The sequence below is a fragment of the Tamandua tetradactyla genome, chromosome 3, assembly GCF_023851605.1.
Source record: "Tamandua tetradactyla isolate mTamTet1 chromosome 3, mTamTet1.pri, whole genome shotgun sequence".
NCBI lineage: Eukaryota > Metazoa > Chordata > Mammalia > Pilosa > Myrmecophagidae > Tamandua > Tamandua tetradactyla.
The window spans coordinates 68,816,748-68,839,283 of record NC_135329.1 but is presented as its reverse complement, the minus strand read 5'-3'; the positions used below and the strand labels follow the sequence as shown (position 1 = coordinate 68,839,283).

Genomic DNA, 22,536 nt, shown 5'->3' with positions numbered 1-22,536 from the left:
CTCTGCTCCCATTCTTGGGGAAGAGGGCTTTTATTCCCCTTTCTGACAGCAGCAGCCAACCAGGAACTGGAACCCAAGGATACTCATCAGGGGAGTGCAGGATGGGTGTTTGCAGCTGCCACATAGAGAGAGCTGATCACAGTTCTTCAACACAGTTTATCTACTTTTTACTCCGCTCTTTCCTCGATGCTGTAGAGTGCTCCTCTGGCTTCCAGAGCATCAGAATAATTGTTTCAGACAGTTAGCTCCTCCTGTCCACTAGCTGTTTTTGAGTTCTGGAGCTCCGCACTCCATCATCTTCCCTGGAAGTCCATCCATTCATGTTGAAGCCTGAGTTCTAAAATGGCAGAGTTGCAGGATGAAAGCAAGTGGGGAGGAGAACGGCCAAGGTGTGATGATTGACTTAACAGTCGACTTTATATGATCAACCCCAAAATAAATAAGTAAAAAGCTGTTTAAAAGAATGGCGAAGATTTGGAGAGGAGTTTGTTGACCCAGGAGAACACAGTCTGTCCTGATTAATATGGTCACCAATCCTTGGAGTCCTTTTGCAGAGCAGGGACAAGGTCATGGTCCCCTGGTTTATCTCCTAGGATGGTTTTCATGGTTCTTATGCATTGAATTGAAAGTTCTTTTTGATGGCAAAATAAAAAAACTCTTCAACTGGAAACAAAATAATAGAGTGTTCACAGACCCATCCCTGTTCTATCTTTCCTGCACTTAAAACAAATCTTTGCTTTCTAATTAATTCATGGTCTTGTGGGCTTGACTTTGCTTCTTTGGGTCAGATGACAAACAGTGTTAATCACGTTCCAGTGAATTATCTGTTTGCATCCATGAAGAGAAGAGATGTAAAAGGAATGAGGCCTTTCTACTTTGGATTATTAGCGTTCTCCTTTGGTAGAAGTAAGCATGCACCTCTACTTATTATTTTTTTTCTTTCTCTTTTTTGAGAGACATAGGAATGGTGATCCCAAACAAAGTGCTTTTAAGTACTGATATGCTACCAACCAGACTGGGACCTGTCTCCTCCCACTCGTGTATAATGAAATGTTTTCATTGCATTTTCCATAATATCTCTGTTTTGGTGTAGTGCTGCCAATTTGAAATGTGTATGTATTACCCCCTGCCCTTGAGGACCTTTATCAAAATGAGGTGTTTTAACTAAAATGAAAGACTAACAATTTCCTCCTTCCCTGCTGTTTATTTTATAATAAAAACCCTGGGCATCCTTGAGAGTTTGACTTTTCAAATTTATTATCTCAAAAGCAATTTTAGAAATGTTACAAATAATAATACATGATTGAAAAGCAAGGGGAAGTTCATCTGTTTGACAGTAGCTATTCGTAACATCCTGAGTCTTCTTCCAGATTTTAATAGTGGTGGAATCTGTCCACTAATTCACAGGGCTGATTTCAATAGAAAAATTGAACCTCACACTTGGTTTTGTTTATATTTTCTTGTTTTCCAGTGCAGCTTACATGTTCAGACCAAATTGTCTCTTTTTATTGAGGTAAGTGTATACTTCTAGTGATTTGAAATAGTCCTATTTCTGCTCAGGTCTATTCCTGAAATGAGAGGAGGATGACTGACAGGAAGAGTTCGTTTTCCTCCGCTTTGCCCACTCTGCTGTGCTGACACAAGAAGAACTTGGAGGCTGGAGCCTTTTCTTCATTATGAAGCCTCAGGTGGCTTTGAATTAGTTTGTGCACCCCAAGTAGAAGTGCAAAGTGGAACCCAAGAACATCCTTACACCACATTCCTAGACTCCATTTCAGATCTACTGAATCCAAATGTCTGGGAGCGTGGCTCCAGGTATTTCTGATTTTAAGAACTTTTCAGGAGTCTAGGGTCTGCATGGGTCCATACATCAGCCACTTGTGGATTCTGGCATCCCTTAAAGCTGAGAGGCCAGCAGTGGGGAAGCCCTGCAGGAAAGACGGGAGCAGTCAGTGAGGGCCCTGGGCTCAGGAGGCCTGCAGAAATGGGGTGCCGCAGGGCATGTGAGGTGTCAGCGAGTGGCTTCCCGAAGCTAAACCTCACCTCCTTCCCTGTCTTGACCAGGCTCTGTGTTTACTTGTTTATTTTATAGTGTGTCCATGGCTTATGTGTTTGTAGTGCTGATGATTGCTTTAGAGTATAGGGTTTTTTTTTTTTTTTTTTTTAAAGGAAAGACAGAGAGAAGGAAGGAAGGAGGAAGGAAGGAAGGAAGAAAGGGAAACATTTTTAAACATTTTCTTGTTTTATTGTATTCTGTTTCTCCGTTTTTGTTACATGGGCTGGGGCCGGGAATCGAACCGAGGTCCTCCGGCATAGCAGGCAAGCACTTTGCCCGCTGAGCCACCGCGGCCCGCCCGAGTATAGGGTTTTTAATGGCCTCGCTGCAGCTTTCCAGCAGCCCTGTGCATGAGGTGAAACCACCCTGTCCCAGCTTTACCTGCTTACACGCCCCAGCTTGGTAGGGGCACAGTGAGGTGGGGGGCAGGCTGGGAAATTGTCCAACCTGCCCTTGGCCAGGTAGCCAGTTCTGTGCCATTCAGGCTGCATCATAAGTGCCTCTGTCTACCATTGCATGCAAATGAGGAGGCAGGAAGAGATGAGAGCGTGAGACTCGGTGGCTGTCTTTCTGGACTGGCCAGAGAGCAGGAATTTGCAGATACTCCAAGATAAAAGACCGTAGAAGTACCCAGGAAAGTACCAGCGAGAGCCGTAGGGGCTACTCACAGCCAAGCCCCGTAGTGAGGTTTCCTAAAAAGGGCACCGCATGCCTGGCCAGTCTCTCCGGAGCTGCTTTTGGAGGGACCGAGAGGGAGATGCTAATTATGGTTTACTGTTGTCTCATTTACTTTGTTTAATCCAAAGCAGTGGAAAATCCTTCCTCCTGCGGAACTAATCTGAGAACGTGGCATTACTTTCTTGCCATCCTAAAATACTTATATAAGCCTTTTCAGAGTTACTCTGTCTGTTAGTCTGTCTGTGTCATTTTCTCTTGGAATTGTCTGCTTCTTGAAGGCAGGAACCAGGTGTTCTACTTCTAAGCCCAATCTCCCTGCATTGGGCTGGGCACACACATCCAAAATTAATGCTAGCTGAGTAAATAAAAGAATGACTCACACCGATGCATGGAACAGCAGTGACCGAGGATGATGTCAATCCCTAGAAGCCATTTGATTTAGAAGCGCCCAGGGGGTGTTAATATCTGTGTCCATCCTTATAGTATCATGGTGGACCAGATATGAGGTAGAGGTGTTTCCCCTTTACAGGTAGAAAAACAGAGGTGCAGAGAATCTCAGGGGCTTGCGGAAGATTGCCCAGGATGGAGACAACAAGAAGAAGCACCTATAATAACTTCTCCCACTTGTGTGCCAGTTTGCGGTTCACAGCCCTGCGAGAGACGGGAAGCTCGGGGAGGTTTTGCATTTTATAGGTGAGGGCTGCAGGCTCTGCCAGCAGACGTGCCTGGCAGAAGGTCCTGGACAGTGGTTCCTCTGTGAAGTGAGACTGCAGGAGGCTCACAAAGTGGACGGGGCCCTGTGTGAACTGCTAAAACCACACTTCCCAGAGGGACCCAACGGAAGATGGGGCTCGGACAGGTTGTTAGTGTGGAGGGAACGCGGCACCATGCCTCAGGAGACCGCAGCGGCCTCTAGCTCTGTCCTGAGTATATGGGGGGAAGTCATTTCTTTTCTCTCGGCTTGGTTTCTTTGCCCATAAAATGAGAAATTATTTGTGAAATTACTTCTAGCGCTAATGTGCTGACATCAATATATGGAGAGATTTTATTAGAAAATAATATGACAGGCTGGATAATTTTAGAATCATGGCACTCCTTACTGATGTTTATGATTCCCAAAATCTGTAGAAATAAGACTGTGTTTAAATCAAATGACCCCTCCCAAGATTCACCAGTGTTGGAGGCATATACAGGAGAGGTGGTTGAGATCAGAGTTACTCATCAGAGTCCTTTTTATTATTTCGAGTGTTGCATAATCTGGGACGGAAGGATGAAGTGGTGTCACTGTTTCTCGGACCCTGCCCACTGTCAGGGCTGCAGAGACGGCAGCCCGGGGTTCTGTCACCTGCACCCAGCTGTGTGCTGGGAAAGTCCGCAGGTTCCTCCTTTACAGATGATTCTCAGCCCTCCCACCTCCCAGAGGGCTCTTGGAGGACCCAGGAAAGCCCTGCGTGAGCTGCTCACCCTGTGGGGTGCGGGGGCACAGACACGCTCCGTGCACGTGGGCCCACCTGTGTGGCCATCAGGACAGAGCAGGGACAGCCACAGCAGCGTGAACACTATTGTGGACGTGAGGACAGCTGTGTGGCTGTGTGGACAACCTTGGCCATGTGAGGAACCTTGTGTCTCTGTGAACAAACCTGTGGCTGTGTGGAGAGCCAGAGGTCTGTGTGGACGGCCATGTGTCTGTGTGTCTTTGTGGACACACATGTGTCCGCGTGTCCAGTGGACAGCCGTGTGTCCATGTATCTGCATGGACAGCCATGTGTCCATGTGTCTGTGTGGACAGCCATGTGTCCGTGTGTCTGTGTGGACAGACATGTGGCTATGAGGAGAGCCGTGGCCATGCTCACCTGGGCTGCCCAACTCTGGCCTTAAACTTGGGGGTAAGAAAAAAAGGGAAAACGTTTCTGTTAGTTTTATCAAAATCCGTCGTGTCATCTGACCGTGTCCTAGAAATTCATCTGAATGAGTCTGACCGGAATGGGCCGGTGGCCCAGAATGGAGCGTGAACACCTTTAGGACCGTGCCCAGCTTGGAGCTGTCCGTCCTTACAGAGTTTCATTAATGTTGACCTCATTACCCGCTTGCATTAGCACATTTGTGTGACTAAGAACAAGGCACTTCCCCGCCCTGGGCCCCCATTCCTTGCTCTCTTGAACATTGAGGAGTTTAAAGGACGATTTCCAAGTTTTGCTCCAGCCTCTCGATTTGCCAGGCTTCCGGCTGAAGGATTTGCTAGGTGAGAAACAGACCCATGGCCTCTAGCAGGACCGTGGCTAAAGCCAGTGCTTCCCGGGCTGGTGGGGAGTGGGTGCTGAGTGGCCAGGACCTTTGCTGCTTTGCTGCTTGTGTGTGTGTGTTTGTGCATGCACACGTGTGTGCATGCAAATGTTTGTGCATGTATGCATGTGCATGTTTGTGTGCCTTTGTACATGTGTGCATGTGTGTGCACGCATGAGTGTGTGTTCTGGGCAGTCATGCGGCTTCCCTGGAACCTGGGCCTGCGGCCAGCAAGCAGGGGAAACTCAAGCCCACTGAGCCCCGAGTGACCCCAGCCAGGACCCCTGAAGGGCAGCTCCCTGAGGTGAAGGGCAGAGCTGGGGTTGGGCCCAGGGAGGAGCTCTTACCTCCCCTGACCAGCCCATCTCCTCTACTCCAGGTGGCTTCTCCTTAAATAGGATGGTCACCACATACCTTCTAAGTAGGGAACCTCAGTGATCATATAAGGTAGTGGGTGGACACCAGGAAAACACGATAAAGGCAAGGAAACTGTCATAGCCACAGCAACGTGGTTTCTTCTGGGTGGGAGGGGCAGGGTGTCTGGGAAGCCTGTCGAGGGGCTTCTGGGTGCTGATAATGTTCCTTTTGTTTTAGCTTCAGCAGCGTCTGCGTGGATGATCGTTTTATTTATTTAAGCTGCATCCAGAAAGGTGCCCATGCTATACTTCACAATTGTACTTCATGTTGTACTTCACCTTTTTCAAATGTTCCAGTGTGAGTGCATGTAAAGCACTTCAAGGATCTGGTGACAGGTAAAGGTTTTATTTATTTCATTTGATTTTTTGCAGCAAGTGCTATTGGCTAACTGAAACAATTAAGACTGATGCAAGTTATTTCACAATTGGACCTCACCAGCTAAAGGAATTTGGAGGCAGAAAGAGGCAAGGTCAGAGGCAGCTTTCTGCTTAGATGGACCAGCGTTCCAATTCCATCACTGAGCCTTACTGGCAGTATAGAAAACTTGTTTTAACTCATGTCTTACTCCTTCATTCATTTGTTTCCAACAAGCATTCTTCTGCTCCCATGCCACTGAGTATAAAGGCCATGATGAAATGGCCAGGTACCTTCCCCCTCTTTGAGGGATTAGAAGTTTCCATGGGTAACAGAGACTGTGTTAGTTTGCAAGTTATTGCAATCCGATCTACCAGACTGAAACAGCTTTTTATAAAGGGAACTTAATAAGTTACAAGTTTATAGTTCTAAGCCTATGGAAATGCCCAAACTAAGGCATCCAGGGAAAGACACCCTAATTCAAGAAAGACTGATGCATATGGAATAACCCTGTCAGCTGGGAAAGCATGCTGGTCCATTGCTGGTCCCTTACTCAAGAGCTCTGTGCTTTCAGCCTCTGTTCCTGTGGGGTTCCTCACTTTGCTTCTCCAGGACTGGCTTTCATCTCTTGGCTTCCTTTGGCTCTCTCCAAGTTCTGACTTGCTTAACATCTCGTAGTGATGTCTGCTGGGTTCCAAGCATCTCCAAACATCCACGTCTCTGTTCTCCAAATGCTGACATATATATCAGCTCTGCTCTGAAGTTTCTGTCGGCTTTCTGAGGTTTCTGTCCTTTCCCCCAAATGTTTCCTTTAAGGATTCCAGTACACTAATCAAGACCCACCTGGAAGGGATGGAGTCACATCTCCATCTAGTCAAATGCATCTCCATGGAGATAATCTAATCAATTTTTCCAACCTACAGTGTTGAATCAGGATGAAAAGAAATGGCTGCTCCCACAGGATTGAATCAGAATTAAACATGGTTCTATGTAATATCTACATAATATTTTCAAACCAGCACAGGCACATGTACAGATTACATTCCTAATGTGCTCCCAGGGCCAGCCTGCAATGTTCCTACCTGGTGACCTGAGGTGCTGTTTTATGGATACCTGGTGCAACCTAAGAGGCCTTCCTTGCTTTCACTAAATATTATTATCATAAAAGAGAATGTATGATCAGAGATTAGGGGTTTTCAGGTGGGCTCCAAAAAACACCCGTGAGGTTAATTGACAAAATGGAGAGGGGAGGGTGCTTCAGACCAGCAGTGAATTTTTGCACTTCAAACATAGTGACTATTTCCCGGAGTGGAAAGCAAGGGCCAGTGGTATAGGATAAGCTGCAAGGCAAGGCTCCTTCGTGTGGAGAAGGTGTGCTGACCTGCTCAGACACAGCATGTTCCTTTAAATTGTGTTATGCACATTGTCATTTTATAAAGGACCTCCTGGAGTCTCAGAATAAACCAACCACCCCCTTTTTATTATTAAAATAATACAAATTTTTCAGCCTTCCCCCAAAGTTGAAATAGATTGTAGTGGCTGTAATTTATTGTGGATTTCTATCTTTTGTGGGGTGGCATTTTAATATAATTTTTTTTAAGTATTTTATATAATTTATTATATACATCAGTAATTGTTTCCATATTAGAGTTTCACCCTTTCACCTTCCTAGCAATAATAAAACAGCTTCAGCTTTAAAGCACAAGAATGCCTTAGGGGTGGCTTCTTTAAAATTAATGCACCAGTTGACATGCTAAATGAGCTGTGGGCTTCATTTATACACCTGTGGTATACACTCTAGCCTCCAATTCTTTGAAAATTCAGGAAATGTAGCTGGAAGCGCTACCGGGTGAGAAAAAAGCTCTGGAGGTCCGAGTATGGGAATCGGGGCCTGACAAGGCAAAATGCAAAAGATACAAAGGTGAGCCTTCTAGATCTTTCCAGCTGCCTTTTTCATCCCATCCTCTGCTCCCTGGCTTCCTCCCCTCCACTCTGCTGAACTATTGGCTCCAGTTGCAGGATTCCCCTCCAGCCATCCTCCCCAGAGCAACCCCTGCTCCCTCCTGATTTTTCCAAAATTCCTTCCTAGATGCTCTGTTTGGCTCGCTTGGCCGTGCCAGGCACCTGAATGGCCATCCCTAAGATCAAAATGTGACTGAGGCGGTCTCAGTTCTCAAAGGGTCTACAGAGCATTCGAGGGAAAGCTTTTGAGAACCTGATGAGCCTGTGGGCACTATGCACAAGAAAAATGACCCACACGTCCCTGTGGGGAGTTCTTGGAAACTCCAAATCCTTGCACCCAGATTAATGGATACAATGGAAATAGTAATTTGGGAGCATGAAAGCATTTCTGAAGTACAATTCTATTCACTGAGGTCTGAGCTTTGGCCGCATGATGGAATGAAAGAGATGAGGCGAATATTGGGAAATTCTTTGCACACTAGAATTCACCATATCAGACCAAGGCGTCATTATCCAGAACGATAACTAGTGGATGTGAGGACGGGTGAACTCCAGTCTAATCGCACAGACCGTCATGTGTCTATGGAGACTCCCTGGCTTAGCCTCCTTGCAGCTGAGCATGATTAGTTTTGGAAATGACCTGTGTCACTGCAGACTGAGGTTGTGCAGAGCCCACCTGCAGTGCTCCAGCCTGTCACCTTCCCTGCCTGGGAGAGGCATCAGTTGAGGAAATGGAGCTCCAGCAGGCAACAGATGCACTGCTGAGCGGCCTCAGCTGTGGCACGCAGTCCTGCGCTGGCATGGATGAGGGGTACGCCTTTATTGTGCTAAGCCACTGAGAATTTGGAGGTTCTCTGTTCCTGCAGCCATCACGTGGTTCACCGTGGCGCCCAGGGTAAGCGTTGACCAGAATTGATCAAGAGGAAGCCCTCATTCATAGAGTCCACAGCAGATTCTCTCTTGTGCATGTCTCCTGCTATCCTCCTCTGTAAAGCCTGTAGCAGAATAAAACATCAGCCACATCGCCTTGTCAGAGTGAAAATAGCCACATTTTGACCTCTCTTGTCTGAAATGTGGGTGGCTCCAATTTTAAAGGAATAATTGCTTACAAAGTGCCTGGAAGCCATGGAGAGAAATATGTGTCCCACTGGCTCGCTCCCTAGGTAGCTGCACGAATAGCATGCGGGAGAGAAGATGGTCAGCACGTGACCGCTAATATAATTAATTAAAGTATTTAGTATAAAAAGGCCTTCGGTATTTAGTAGTGCCTCAGAGAGATTAGTGTTGGATAAACACCCGTGTGGCGGGGCTGGTGAATGACTGATTCAGCAGCTGCTAAGGGGGTGAGAGCACTTCTCACTGGAGTGATTAGTCAGCAGCCCTACCTCCACATTATGTGGGAGGGATCTAACCTTAACCCTTTAAATGCTTTCACCTTCTGTAATTAGGTAATTAGTTTAGGGAACAATGTAACAAATACCCAAGGAGAAAGAGAAACAGCAAATGCCTATGTGAAACCCAGAGCTGTCAATTTCATATGAACTCAGTACTTTCTCTTTCTTTTCTTGGTAGCCTATAGCAACCTTCCCGGGAGCTGTTGTCTCCTTCCATAAAGATGGGGCCAGTTTTGCCTTCTGCACAAAAGCACTGGAAAACCCGCTGGCACTCCGGAAATGCTTTTGGTTAGCTTGTAAAGACACCATCAGAGGACAGTTTAAACCTGGGCTCTGGAAAGCGATGAGGCTGGCATACCCTTGGCCAGTTCTTTTGATAAAGGAATGCCTCACTATTTTTGTATCATTTTTTGTATCATCCCCTTCAATTCTTGTCCTTTTCTCTCTTCCTTCCCTCTTTGCCTCCCTTGTTCAAATACTCTCCCTTTGTATTCCTTTCTTCTTACGGGACCCTTTCTTACCACCGTATGTGGGCTAGATGGGCTGGTTAAGCCTAGGCTTTGGGAAGGTTACAATTTGTTGCAGTTTGAGAAAATAAGACCTGGACCTCCGAGAAGTCCCCTGCTTTCCAGGCAATGTGAGCTCTGTGCCAAGTTGGATCAGCGTTGACTTTTCTCCTCACTGCTTCTCCTAGTATTCCCCCCACCGCCCCCACTTTTACTCCCTTCTCCAGATCCAAAGCCTACACATGCTACAGTGTCGTCTTCTCCTTTGGTGACAAGGAATCATTCTCAAAATGTGCCATTTTGCCTTTGTAGTAAGCCCAAGGACCGCAGTTATTAACCTAGAAAGACAGTTTTCAAACTGGTTCTTTATGCGGAGGAAATAGCTGATTCGTCTTTTGTTCCTTGATTTTCCAGAGATGGGAAGTCCTTCCTGGGAGAAAGAACAGAATTAAGAGATGGCAGAGTAAGGGCCGTAGCTGTTAATTCACTCACTTTTTCTTTCTTTCTTTTTTTTTTTTTTTACATGGGCAGGCACCGGGAATCGAACCCGGGTCCTTGGGCATGGCAGGGAAGCAATCTTTCCTGCTGAGCCACTGTGGCCCTCCCTTCACTCACTTTTTCTACGCTGACAAGGCCTGGCATGTGGAAGGCACTCGGTTACTCACTTGTTAGGTAACGAATGGACAGTGAGAGAGAGTGGAGCGGTAGACAAGACTTCCACAGGAGCCCGCGTCAGAGTTTTTGAGGGTGGAGAACTGAGGGAGTTTTGAAATGAATTGCCCTTGTTGTGAGGACATTAAGAAAAGCACCATTGGAGAAAGAGAAAGTTTAAGATCTTTACTTTGCCCAAAGAAGGTGTTACCTCAAGAGACTTAGAGATTTTAAGAGCTGTACTTGGTAATATTCAGTTGGCGGTGGAGGTAGGCTGTGTTTTGAGCTTGTTTTTTTTTTTTTTTTTTTTTTTTTTTTTTTTATTAACGGAAAGAAAAAAAAGAAATTAACACAACATTTAGAAATCATACCATTCTACATATGCACTCAGTAATTCTTAACATCATCACATAGATGCATGATCATTGTTTCTTAGTACATTTGCATCAGTTTAGAGGAACTAGCAACACAACAGAAAAAGATATAAAATGTCAATATAAAGAAAAGAAATAAAAGTAGTAGTAATAGTAAAAAACAACAACAACAAACAAACCAACAAGCAAACAAAAACAAAAAAAAACCCTATAGCTCAGATGCAGCTTCATTCAGTATTTTAACATGATTACTTTACAATTAGGTATTATTGTGCTGTCCATTTTTGAGTTTTTATATCTAGTCCTGTTGCACAATCTGTATCCCTTCAGCTTCAATTACCCATTGTCTTACCCTGTTTCTAACTCCTGCTGAACTCTGTTACCAATGACATATTTCAAGTTTATTCTCGAATGTCCGTTCACAACAGTGGGACCATACAGTATTTGTCCTTTAGTTTTTGGCTGGATTCACTCAGCATAATATTCTCTAGGTCCATCCATGTTATTACATGGTTCACAAGTTTATCTTGTCTTAAAGCTGCATAATATTCCATCGTATGTATGTACCACAGTTTGTTTAGCCACTCTTCTGTTGATGGAGATTTTGGCTGTTTCCATCTCTTTGCAATTGTAAATAACGCTGCTATAAACATTGGTGTGCAAATGTCCGTTTGTGTCTTTGCCCTTAAGTCCTTTGAGTAGATACCTAGCAATGGTATTGCTGGGTCGTATGGCAATTCTATATTCAGCTTTTTGAGGAACCGCCAAACTGCCTTCCACAGTGGTTGCACCCTTTGACATTCCCACCAACAGTGAATAAGTGTGCCTCTTTCTCCGCATCCTCTCCAGCACTTGTCATTTTCTGTTTTGTTGATAATGGCCATTCTGGTGGGTGTGAGATGATATCTCATTGTGGTTTTGATTTGCATTTCTCTAATGGCCAGGGACATTGAGCATCTCTTCATGTGCCTCTTGGCCATCCGTATTTCTTCTTCTGGTAGGTGTCTGTTTAAGTCTTTTTCCCATTTTGTAATTGGGTTGGCTGTCTTTTTGTTGTTGAGTTGAATAATCTCTTTATAAATTCTGGATACTAGACCCTTATCTGATATGTCATTTCCAAATATTGTCTCCCATTGTGTAGGCTGTCTTTCTACTTTCTTGATGAAGTTCTCTGATGCACAAAAGTGTTTAATTTTGAGAAGCTCCCATTTATTTATTTCCTTCTTCAGTGTTCTTGCTTTAGGTTTAAGGTCCATAAAACCACCTCCAGTTGTAAGATCCATAAGATATCTCCCAACATTTTCCTCTAACTGTTTTATGGTCTTAGACCTAATGTTTAGATCTTTGATCCATTTTGAGTTAACTTTTGTATAGGGTGTGAGAGATGGGTCTTCTTTCATTCTTTTGCATATGGATATCCAGTTCTCTAGGCACCATTTATTGAAGAGACTGTTCTGTCCCAGGTGAGTTGGCTTGACTGCCTTATCAAAGATCAAATGTCCATAGATGAGAGGGTCTATATCTGAGCACTCTATTCGATTCCATTGGTCGATATATCTATCTTTATGCCAATACCATGCTGTTTTGACCACTGTGGCTTCATAATATGCCTTAAAGTCAGGCATCGCAAGACCTCCAGCTTCGTTTTTTTTCCTCAAGATGTTTTTAGCAATTCGGGGTACCCTGCCCTTCCAGATAAATTTGCTTATTGGTTTTTCTATTTCTGAAAAATATGTTGTTGGGATTTTGATTGGTATTGCATTGAATCTGTAAATCAATTTAGGTAGGATTGACATCTTAACTATATTTAGTCTTCCAATCCATGAACACGGTACGCCCTTCCATCTATTTAGGTCTTCTGTGATTTCTTTTAACAGTTTTTTGTAGTTTTCTTTATATAGGTTTTTTGTCTCTTTGGTTAAATTTATTCCTAGGTATTTTATTCTTTTAGTTGCGATTGTAAATGGGATTCGTTTCTTGATTTCTACCTCAGCTTGTTCATTACTAGTGTATAGAAAAGCTACAGATTTTTGAATGTTGATCTTGTAGCCTGCTACTTTGCTGTACTCATTTATTAGCTCTAGTAATTTTGTTGTGGATTTTTCTGGGTTTTCTACATATAGTATCATATCGTCTGCAAACAGTGATAGTTTTACTTCTTCCTTTCCAATTTTGATGCCTTGTATTTCTTTTTCTTGCCTAATTGCTCTGGCTAGAACTTCCAACACAATGTTGAATAATAGTGGTGATAGTGGACATCCTTGTCTTGTTCCTGATCTTAGGGGGAAAGTTTTCAATTTTTCCCCATTGAGGATGATATTAGCTGTGGGTTTTTCATATATTCCCTCTATCATTTTAAGGAAGTTCCCTTGTATTCCTATCTTTTGAAGTGTTTTCAGCAGGAAAGGATGTTGAATCTTGTCAAATGCCTTCTCTGCATCAATTGAGATGATCATGTGATTTTTCTGCTTTGATTTGTTGATATGGTGTATTACATTAATTGATTTTCTTATGTTGAACCATCCTTGCATACCTGGGATGAATCCTACTTGGTCATGATGTATAATTCTTTTAATGTGCTGTTGGATACGATTTGCTAGAATTTTATTGAGGATTTTTGCATCTGTATTCATTAGAGAGATTGGTCTGTAGTTTTCTTTTTTTGTAATATCTTTGCCTGGTTTTGGTATGAGGGTGATGTTGGCTTCATAGAATGAATTAGGTAGTTTTCCCTCCACTTCGATTATGTTGAAGAGTTTGAGGAGAGTAGGTACTAATTCTTTCTGGAATGTTTGATAGAATTCACATGTGAAGCCGTCTGGTCCTGGACTTTTCTTTTTAGGGAGCTTTTGAATAACTAATTCAATCTCTTTACTTGTGATTGGTTTGTTGAGGTCGTCTATTTCTTCTTGAGTCAAAGTTGGTTGTTCATGTCTTTCCAGGAACCTGTCCATTTCTTCTAAATTGTTGTATTTATTAGCGTAAAGTTGTTCATAGTATCCTGTTATTACCTCCTTTATTTCTGTGAGGTCAGTAGTTATGTCTCCTCTTTCATTTCTAATCTTATTTATTTGCATCCTCTCTCTTCTTCTTTTTGTCAATCTTGCTAAGGGCCCATCAATCTTGTTGATTTTCTCATAGAACCAACTTCTGGTCTTATTGATTTTCTCTATTGTTTTCATGTTTTCAATTTCATTTATTTCTGCTCTAATCTTTGTTATTTCTTTCCTTTTGCTTGCTTTGGGATTAGTTTGCTGTTCTTTCTCCAGTTCTTCCAAGTGGACAGTTAATTCCTGCATTTTTGCCTTTTCTTCTTTTCTGATAAAGGCATTTAGGGCAATAAATTTCCCTCTTAGCACTGCCTTTGCTGCATCCCATAAGTTTTGATATGTTGTGTCTTCATTTTCATTTGCCTCTAGGTATTTACTAATTTCTCTTGCAATTTCTTCTTTGACCCACTTGTTGTTTAAGAGTGTGTTGTTGAGCCTCCATGTATTTATGAATTTTCTGGCACTCCGCCTATTATTGATTTCCAACTTCATTCCTTTATGATCCGAGAAAGTGTTGTGTATGATTTCAATATTTTTAAATTTGTTAAGACTTGCTTTGTGACCCAGCATATGGTCTATCTTTGAGAATGATCCATGAGCACTTGAAAAAAAGGTGTATCCTGCTGTTGTGGGATGTAATGTCCTATAAATGTCTGTTAAGTCAAGTTCATTTATAGTAATATTCAGGTTCTCTGTTTCTTTATTGATCCTCTGTGTAGATGTTCTGTCCATTGATGAGAGTGGTGAATTGAAGTCTCCAACTATTATGGTATATGTGTCTATTTCCCTTTTCAGTGTTTGTAGTGTATTCCTCACGTATTTTGGGGCATTCTGGTTCGGTGCGTAAATATTTATGATTGTTATGTCTTCTTGTTTAATTGTTCCTTTTATTAGTATATAGTGTCCTTCTTTGTCTCTTTTAACTGTTTTACATTTGAAGTCTAATTTGTTGGATATTAGTATAGCCACTCCTGCTCTTTTCTGGTTGTTGTTTGCATGAAATATCTTTTCCCAACCTTTCACTTTCAACCTATATTTATCTTTGGGTCTAAGATGTGTTTCCTGTAGACAGCATATAGAAGGATCCTGTTTTTTAATCCATTCTGCCAGTCTATGTCTTTTAATTGGGGAATTCAGTCCATTGACATTTAGAGTTATTACTGTTTGGATAATATTTTCCTCTACCATTTTGCCTTTTGTATTATATATATCATATCTGTCTTTCCTTCTTTCTACACTTTTCTCCATGTCTCTCTCTTCTGTCTTTTTGTATCTGACTCTAGTGCTTCCTTTAGTATTTCTTGCAAAGCTGGTCTCTTGGTCACAAATTCTCTTAGTGACTTTTTGTCTGAGAATGTTTTAAATTCTCCCTCATTTTTGAAGGACAATTTTGCTGGATATAGGAGTCTTGGCTGGCAGTTTTTCTCTTTTAGTAACTTAAATATATCATCCCACTGTCTTCTAGCTTCCATGGTTTCTGCTGAGAAATCTACACATAGTCTTATTGGGTTTCCCTTGTATGTGACGGATTGTTTTTCTCTCGCTGCCTTCAAGATCCTCTCTTTCTCTTTGACCTCTGACATTCTAACTAGTAAGTGTCTTGGGGAACGCCTATTTGTGTCTAATCTCTTTGGGGTGCGCTGCACTTCTTGGATCTGTAATTTTAGGTCTTTCATAAGAGTTGGGAAATTTTCAGTGATAATTTCTTCCATTAGTTTTTCTCCTCCTTTTCCCTTCTCTTCTCCTTCTGGGATACCCACTACACGTATATTTGTACGGTTCACATTGTCCTTGAGTTCCCTGATACCTTGTTCAAATTTTTCCATTCTTTTCCGGATAGTTTCTGTTTCTTTTTGGAGTTCAGATGTTTCATCCTCCAAATCACTAATTCTATCTTCTGTTTCTTTAAATCTGTCATTGTAGGTATCCATTGTTTTTTCCATCTTTTCTACTTTATCTTTCACTTCCATAAGTTCTGTGATTTGTTTTTTCAGTTTTTCTATTTCTTCTTTATGTTCAGCCCATGTCTTCTTCATGTCCTCCCTCAATTTATCGATTTCGTTTTTGAAGAGGTTTTCCATTTCTGTTCGTATATTCAGCATTAGTTGTTTCAGTTCCTGTATCTCATTTGAACTATTGGTTTCTTCTTTTGACTGGGCCATATGTTCAATTTTCTGAGCGTGATCCGTTATCTTCTGCTGGCGTCTGGGCATTTAGTCAGATTTCCCCGGGTGTTCGATCCCACAGGTTGAAAGATTTTTCTGCGCAGTCTCTGGGTTCTGTTCTTCCTATCCTGCCCAGTAGGTGGCACACGTGGCACACGCCTGTCTGTGGGTTCCACCAGCGAAAGTTGCTGTGGGTCCCTCAACTCTGGAAAACTCTCGCCGTAGGGGAGGCCCGGCAACCGAAGCGTCCCGGAAGAATGCCAGCCGGCCCGGGGTTCCAAACGCGGGGAGGGTCGCCGGCTGTCGCAGCACAGGAGAGCGTCCGGCCAAACTAGCTAGTCGGCCCGGGGCACCAAGCGTGGCGGGAGGGCGCCAGCTGTCGCAGCCCGGGAGAGTGCACTGCTCCCAGCCGACGGGGGAGTCACGTGTTTGGAAGGGATCCCCCGGTCACTGTTCTCCGCAGTCTGGGGATTTCCGACCCAACTATCTCAGTTGTTCCGGGGGGCCTCGTGTGGTGGGGGCACCAGCCGCCGCGGCCTAAGGGGACCGCCTGTCCAATTCTACCAGCTGGCCTGGGAAGGTGGAAGGGAGGGACTCCGGTCGCTTGCTGTCCCACCCAGGAAAGCCCGTGCCCCTTGGTGATCTCACCGGAGCTGGTTCTCCCAGATAGTCAGCCGTTCCAGGATGGGGTACGCTGTCCCTTTGATTTCCCTCGTGGCTCCGGGAGCTGCTCTGTATTATCTCCACTCCCCCAGTAGTTGTTCTGGAGGAGGAAAGGTGAGGGCGACAAGGCTGTCGAGGCTGGTGGCGGAGGAGCACGGTGAAGGCGGGGGAAGAGGGCACCGTGTTGGTTGGAGAGCAGCCGGAGCAGGAGGGGGAGGAGGGGGGTAGGGAGGTCGGGCGGCTCGGCTGCTGCGGGAGAGAGGGGGTAGGGAGGTCGGGCGGCTCGGCTGCTGCGGGGCGCGTGCGCCGCGCGGCGGTCCGGCGGAGAGAGAGAGGGGGTAGGGAGGTCGGGCGGCTCGGCTGCTGCGGGGCGCGTGCGCCGCGCGGCGGTCCGGCGGAGAGAGAGAGGGGGTAGGGAGGTCGGGCGGCTCGGCTGCTGCGGGGCGCGTGCGCCGCGCGGCGGTCCGGCGGAGAGAGAGAGGGGGTAGGGAGGTCGGGCGGCTCGGCTGCTGCGGGGCGCGTGCGCCGCGCGGCGCGGCGGAGAGAGAGAGGGGGTAGGGAGGTCGGGCGGCTCGGCTGCTGCGGGGCGCGTGCGCCGCGCGGCGGTCCGGCGGAGAGAGAGAGGGGGTAGGGAGGTCGGGCGGCTCGGCTGCTGCGGGGCGCGTGCGCCGCGCGGCGGTCCGGCGGAGAGAGAGAGGGGGTAGGGAGGTCGGGCGGCTCGGCTGCTGCGGGGCGCGTGCGCCGCGCGGCGGTCCGGCGGAGAGAGAGAGCTGAGCTTGTTTTTGTTTGTCTTTAAGGTGATATTGCCCCAAGCCATGAGGACCTAGGACCTGTCTGTCTTGCAATTTGCCTTATGAGCCCAAATGTTTGCCAAGCAAAGTACTTAGCGCTTTGTGTGCAACAACTCATTGGATCTTCATAAGAACCCTCTTCAGTAGATGCCACCTGGTGAATTTTACTGTACTCAGTAAACTGGGGCCCAGGGCATCTGAGCACTCCTCATTAATGGAACTCCTATACATTTAATCCCACACTCCAAATACCCCAGATCTTAACCCAGCTTTGCGAGCGTTCGGTCAGTTTTCTTTGTGCTTCAGAAAGAAAGAAGAAGATGAGTGAGTGTACCTGATGAAACAAGGCTAACTGGTGGAATTACGGGTTTTGGAATTTGCATTTAAAAAGGTCTCTCCCTCTAGAGGAAAGCCCCGGGATTGGCTTCCATGAGCCTGCTTGGAGTTTTCCTCTATGCCCCTTACGAGGCTCCACTACTCTGATTCACAGAGAAAGGGCGTGAGAGTTATGTGTGTGCTTGTACCTAACACCGAGAGGACTCTTCAGAAGAGGGGTCGGTGCTGGGTGGAAGATTGGGGAACATGGCTTGGTGAGAAACAGAGCAAGTGTGGCAGAGTGGCTCTGCTAAGAGGTTAGGAGTCAGTCTGCCCCTTCTCTACCTTCCTGGGTGCTATGAATAGGTTGGTTCTACCTCAACATGCAGCCAGGACCCATGCAAGAGCCCTGGGGCAGCTGAACCCTCTTCATGGCAAAATTTCTCTGTCCTCTTCCTTCACCCTGGCGTCAGTCTCCACTCAGTTCACTGTTATCTCATTGACTTGGTTTTTAGTCTTTTATTTTCCTATCTTGTTGCCATTTCCAACCTCCGTTGGATTTCTCCATTTTACTCTTAGTACTCATTTTTGGACAGAGCTTTCCACTTTTCTTTAATTCTTCATGTATTTGCTCATCTGGAAAGTACGTGACTGTGAAATTGTGCCTGCTTTCAGGGAGCTCACAGTCCATTAAGGGGGAGAGACACATGGACAGGCAGTTGTGCTCACGTGGGGTGACAGCAGTCAGCACAAATGCCTAGAGACTCAGAAAAGGCATGCTTTAATGAGGACCAGAGCAGAGGGTGGGCAGGTGGGCTCGGGAGAAGTAGGGAAATGACCTAAGCTTAAGAAGATGGGATTGGCACCCACTTCTCTCACCCCGGGAACAAACAAACACTAGGTCTTGGGACTCAGCCTTAGCTCCGTCTTAGGTGGCTTAAAGAGCTTTCATTTTAGGGGTAACTGTAGACCCATGAGAGTATTGGGCAATTTTAAAAAGTTGTAAATTGTCTTATTTTTAATTTTTTGTTTTTCGTGGCCAATACCTGGAAATACAACTGATTTTTAATATAACCCTTGTATCTAGTAACCTTGCTAAATTAATTATTCTAATAGATTGTAGAATCTTTTATATTTTCTGCATACAAAATCCTGTTGTCTGCAAAGAGATTATATCTCAAAAGTCCCTAATGACTTTTTCCCCCCAGGTTTTTTCTCTCTTTCCTCTCTAAGCCTTTAGTTTGGATATTTTCTAGTGACCAGTCTTTCAGTTTATGAATCCTGTCTCTTCTGCTTGTCCAATCTTTTGTCATGTCTATTCAATGACTTCTTAATTTCTGTTATTATATTTTTAGCTCTATATTGTCCATTTAAATTGTTTTTTTAACTTTCTTTGACTTTTTTATTCATTTTTGGTTTTTTTATTTAATCAAGGTGACATAAAAGTTTGAAAGTAAATAGAGGAGTTAACATGGTTTTAAAAAGGCAGTTTTTTCTTTTTAATGAGGTGGTATAGTCTAACAAAATAAGAAAGGAGACAGCCAACATACATATCAATAAATATATTGGTCTGATAAGACATAGAATCTTTCATCTAGACAGATTCCTCAGATGGTTAAAGACTTTTTATAGCTTCTCATGAAGAGCAAATAAATAATCCAAGAGAACATTGTCATTTTGACAGAGTGAAAACCAAATTCTTGTTTTGCATGAAGAGACGTCTGATACAAAAACTACAAAAAATCTTTTAAAACTGTAAAATCTTAGCCAGCGTTAACCACAACCAATAAAATTCACTTCTGAGAAGTCTTCTATAACTTTCTATATCCATGCATTTTGTCCTACACATTCCTGTTTCTCATTCTGCAATGATCAGATATTTTATTTTAGGGGGAAAAACGCTCTGTTTTTCCTTTAACAAAAACACTTCCTGCATAATTTACACACTTAAATTACCAAAAAAGACCTTGAAATCACATTTAGATTATTTTTTATATATTCTACTTACTTATAAAATCTCTCCATCTTTTAATCTATTTTGCCCATCTTTTCTTTTATATTCTTTAATATAGTCATCATATCTATTTTATTTTATTTTTTTTTTTTGCATGGGCGGGCACAGGGAATTGAACCCAGGTCTCCGGCACAGCAGGTAAGAACTCTGCTTGCTGAGCCACATGGTCCATCCCAGCATATCTATTTTTAAATCCTTGTCTGCTATTTCTACTTCTCCTAACTTTACTTCTATTATGTTTTACTTCTTTTAGATTTTGTCATACGCTACTTTCCTGTTCACCTGCCTATTCATTTTGACTGAATGCTGGGCATTGATTATAAAGACTGGTAGAGTCTCCAAATGCTGCATTTCATTCTGAGACAGGCAGAGTAGAATGCTGGGCGCCTCGGTTCAACTGAGCTGGGTTGAGGCTGGCTGGTTGAGTTGCGAGACTGGGTCTGCTTCTGGCTTGCCTCTGCTTGCATGGCGTAGCCCTCCAGGCTTTTCAGTTTTGTATCCTTGGAATGGAGAAACTGGAAATTTCCACTCTGCTTTGGAATGACTTGCCTCTTTGGCCTCTTGCCCTACACAGGAGACTAGGTCTTCAGACAAAGACTAGCTTCAATTTTCAGATCTTTCAAGTCTCTTATTTTGTCAGCTTTGCTAGTTTCTTTCCACCAGGGCAGCATACCACTCCAGGGGCCAGTCTGGGATTCTCAGCCTTTAGATCTTTACAGATAGCCAAGTGGCCCTAGGGAGAAAGGGGTTAGATATCTCAGTGCCAACCTCCACTTCCTCAAGAGCTTTCAGCATTCTCCTATTGATCTCACAGCCCCTCCCCAAGGTGGGTTTTTGTTTCCTAAACCCTGCGAGCCTGGAGGAAATCTCACACTGCTTTTTCAAAGATTTGACTTCACTCTAGTCTCCCGCCCTGCCCTGTGCACTTTCAGAATTCAGTACAGGTTGGATAATGAGAGCTGGCCTGTTGAGGCCGTGTGAGAGCCCTATTTTGTCACTCTACCCTTTGCACTGAGAACAGCTCCTCAGCCTCTTGTCCCCCAGCAGGGGCTCTCTGCCAGTGTCCAGCCAGGTTCTCAGCTGTTAGCCCTCCCAGGATGGCACCCACCTCCAGCTGCAGCCCAGAGTCCTCAGGAGAGCCCTCCTTCTCTGGAGTTTCAGTCTTCATTCCTTGCCATTTCTCAGATGTTTCAACTATACAGGTTTTATGATTTATCTGACTTTCCTGGTTGTTTTTGGTGGATAATTGGTGTATCACAAATGACTCCCTCTTCTCAGAAGCAGAAATCCTCAAAATGTATTTCAAATGACTGGAGGTAGAGATTGAACATTATAACCTAAAAACACTGCAGAGACTAGGCTAAACAGAAACAAGTGAAAAACAAGAAACAGTGAGGGCAGTCAGATTTTAGTCCTCTGACCGTACACCTAAGTGGACATTTCTAAACCAGCAAATCGACACGCACACAATGCTCAGATAGCACGGAGCAGCATGTTTGACCCACGGCAGATCTGTTCTTATTAACGTCTATATTTCAAAGAGTTAGGGGCTCGTTGGGTAGATTTCTTCCCAGTTTTAAAAAGAAAAGAATGTACAATGAGCATCCTCTGATACTCCAGTGATTTTTAAAGATCCAAAAGAAATGAAAGGGGTTGGGGGACAAGCTAGTAAATAATATTTCTTGGAGAAAAGTAGCTTTTCCTATTTTTATGACTCCTTTAAGACCCATTGTCTCGGCCTCCATGCTTCTCCAGCTCTGTGGGTGGTCATTCTCTGAAGAAAGGACATCTCACTCTCCTGCTCTGAGCTAAGCATATCCTAAAGCTAAAGTGAAGGGGCTGGGGGAAGTGAGCCAAAGTCTGCTCTGTTTAATCCCTCATGAAATGAGATTCCACTTTGTTTCCTTATAACATGCCCAATAAATCAATTTACAAAACCAGTGTCACCCTTTACAAATGTCATACCTTTGAGGAGAATACATTTTTTATTCTCCAGTCTTGCCCACTGCCTTAATCTCCTCTGGCAAAGCAAGACAATCGCCATGCAGACCCAAAGCAGGACATCTTCATCATGATGTTCTTTTCTGCTCTGGATGGCCGGATTCACTTGAAGAACTTTCTGGACCTGTTTTCCCTAACAGTCACAATCGAACAAAGCTTCCTCCAGCTAAGGCTGAGCCAAAGTGGATTCAGAATTCAAGGTCTGCTGCAGTGAGGTGCCACTTAGATGAAGCACATAGATAATAATACATATTTTAATGTTTAATGTAATTTATTTGAAACATTGTTTGGGCTTTATCTGTTTATTTATTTTTTTATTTTTTATTTATTTATTTATTTATTTTTACATGGGCAGGCACCGGGAATCGAACCCAGGTCCTTGGGCATGGCATGCAAGCACTCTTACCTGCTGAGCCACCGTGGCCCGCCCTTTATCTGTTTATTTTCTCGAAAATCTGAAATGGCTTTTGAACACAAGAAATAAAATTTTCGTCTCTTTCACCTGTGATCAATAGACCCACAGATGTTCATTTGTTGGAACTTTCTTTATTCGGGCACAGTGCAGTGCAATCAAGAGGACAGCTAAGCAGGGCTGCCCGGGAAGCACTGAGAGTCTAAGCAGCTTTACTCAGCAAGCCCCCAGCAGCGAGCAAGGCAGGTAGGTCATGCAGCTTGGATTCGAGCTGCACTCTCCCACCCAACAATTCAAAGGCTGTCCAGAACTGCTTTCTTCTCCGAGCCTATCTTATCTGTTCAGCTGGGGTAGGGTTTGAGTGGGATGTTGAGCTTCAGTGGTTCTCAAGAGCCGATAGAGAGGGGCAGTGCCACCCTTAGGGGCTTTGGGAAACAGGCGATTTTATCT

At 44.3% G+C, this 22,536-nt stretch overlaps 1 long non-coding RNA gene across 1 annotated transcript; it reads left to right on the top strand.

The window, feature by feature from the left end:
• Positions 1 to 1,585: 1,585 nt before the first annotated feature.
• Positions 1,586 to 22,386, top strand: LOC143676130 (uncharacterized). The gene is made up of 3 exons (XR_013171854.1): positions 1,586 to 1,815; positions 5,612 to 5,769; positions 22,030 to 22,386. It is a non-coding gene; the product is annotated as an uncharacterized LOC143676130 (long non-coding RNA).
• Positions 22,387 to 22,536: the final 150 nt, after the last annotated feature.